The sequence below is a fragment of the Phodopus roborovskii genome, unplaced genomic scaffold (assembly GCF_943737965.1).
Source record: "Phodopus roborovskii unplaced genomic scaffold, PHOROB, whole genome shotgun sequence".
NCBI classification, from domain to species: domain Eukaryota; kingdom Metazoa; phylum Chordata; class Mammalia; order Rodentia; family Cricetidae; genus Phodopus; species Phodopus roborovskii.
This window is the reverse complement of record NW_026126447.1, coordinates 10,325,809-10,328,119: the sequence shown is the minus strand read 5'-3', so window position 1 is coordinate 10,328,119 and position 2,311 is coordinate 10,325,809. Positions and strand designations below refer to the sequence as shown.

Below are 2,311 nucleotides of genomic sequence, written 5' to 3'. Positions count from 1 at the left end.
TTTAGATCCTTAATCTAAAAGCTGAGAATTCCTGCTGTAGGCTTTGCCTTATTCCTAACTCAAATTATTAACTACAGGATCAACCATATCTGTTGTATCTTACTATTATACAAACATTATATTAGACAATTAACATTGGTCTCTTTTATGTCAATAAATATGTCATGTGTTCTGGAAAATTATTGTTGGCTAATGGTGTAATTTTCAGTTTCCTACTTGGTATTCTTTCAAACCAAAGTAAGAGCTAGATTTACTTCACCATTTGGAAAACAGCAGTATTCTAAGTTTATGAATTTTAAATACTAGCTATACTTGAATAAGTGAATAGAACAAATGAGAAAATTCTGCATCATCATATGATTTTTCTTACTGTGGCCTCAATCTAAGTTCATATAACACACTGATTTTTAATTTTTTTCTTACTTCACTGGTATATCTTCCCCCCACCCCCAGTGGACATCTTTATTAATAGAGCATCAGCTTCTCCAAACCAACAGCTGGAATTTCATCTTATTTCCATGCTGCATCATAAATAGTGGCCAAGCTAACCAGAAGCTAGTCAAAGAGAGCTAAGCTTTTATAGCTCACTTTCTTTTACAGGCCGACTATAAATAGATGCACTCTAGAATGCACTTAGCCACTAAGGGATTTAAATGGGATCTTGAAGAATGTAGACAAATCCCAATGCTGATGAGCAGATGAGCTGAGATGCTGTGCAACTGTTTACAGGTTCCTGGTGCTGCATCTCTGCCACTAGCTGAATCTTGTGCTAGCACCAAATGGAGATGTGAAAAACACACTAAGTTGACTTAGGGGCTGTGCACAGGAACCAAAAGGCAGGAAATACTAAACATTGCTGAGAGCATCCACCCCAGGAAGGACTTTACCTTCCAGTAGCTCCAGACTGGAGCCACCCCCAGTGCTGTCATGGCTGACTTTATCTTCTGTATTCTCTTTGGCACAGCAAATGGCAGTATCTCCACCACCTATGATAGTGATGTAACCCCTAGAAGTGGCTTTTACTACTTCATCCATGAGGGTCTTGGTTCCCCTGGCAAAAGCTTCCCATTCAAAAAGCCCAACATGTCCATTCCAAACCATCTGCTTAGGTTTAGACACAGCTTCAGCATATTTCTTGCTGCTCTCAGTACCATAGTCCAAGCCCAGCCAGCCAGCAGGTATACCAGAGGCCACAGTAGCTTGGCCAGTCTTGGCATTCTCATCAAGTTTGTCAACAGTGACAAAGTCAACAGGCAAGGTAATCTTCACACCATTTTTCTCAGCTTTGGCCATGAAATTTTTGACAATCTTGGCCCCTTCTTCATCATACAGAGAAGTGCCAATCTCCATGTTGTTGAGCACCTTAAGGAAGGTAAAAGCCATTCCACCACGAACGATCATCATCTCATTGACTTTGTACAGCATATTGTTGATTAGCTGGATCTTGTCTGCAATTTTATCTCCTTCCAAGATAGCCAGGAAGGGTCGTTCAGGACTCTCCAATGCTTTGGCAAAGTAGTTTAGCTCCTTCATCAAAAATCCACCAGCCTTCTGTGGCAGATTCACACCCACCATGGAGCTGTGGGCTCAGTATGCAGTCCCAAAAGCATCATTGACATAGACATCCCCAAGTTTGAACAGTGAGGCTCGGAAAGGATCAATTTTGTCCAGCTCAGCTTTAATCTTATTCCTAGAAGCATCTTTCCCCTTCCCTTCTTCCTCTACATGAAAGTGGAGGTTCTCCAGCAGGATGACAGTGACAGCTGCAGGGTTGGCACAACATTCACTACTTCAGGGCCCACACAGTCCTTTAAGAACAGAACATCCTTGCCCAGCAGTGATTTGAGTTCTGCAGCAACTGGCTCTAAGGAGTACTTGTCAGGCATGGGAAAACTATCAAGCTGGACCAGGTGGCTCATAAGGACCACCGACTTGGCTCCATTGTCCAAGCAGAATTTGATGCTTGGGACAGCAGCCTTGATCCTTTGGTTATTTGTTATCTGGTTGCTCTTCATAGGAACATTGAAGTCCACCCTCATCATGACCCGCTTCCCCTTCACGTCCAGCTTGTCCGAAGTCAGCTTGTTAGAAAGCAACATTTTGGCAACACAGTAGGAACATGCTCGGGCCAGAGAAAGAGCTTTCACTGGTGTTTCTACCCTTTGCCTATTTTAACTAATTATGGTGATGCTGGTTGGCAAAATTAGCTATGGCATACTTGAGTAAAACATACTGGATTCATCAATGAAGCTTAGAATTAAAAACAAAAGGATGTAATGTGTATCACAGGAGTTTACTGGACATACAATGT

General features: G+C 42.1%; 1 pseudogene; it reads right to left on the bottom strand.

Annotated features, from left to right (window-relative positions):
• Positions 1-709: 709 nt before the first annotated feature.
• LOC127224837 (phosphoglycerate kinase 1-like) lies at positions 710-2,103 on the bottom strand (annotated as a pseudogene).
• Positions 2,104-2,311: the final 208 nt, after the last annotated feature.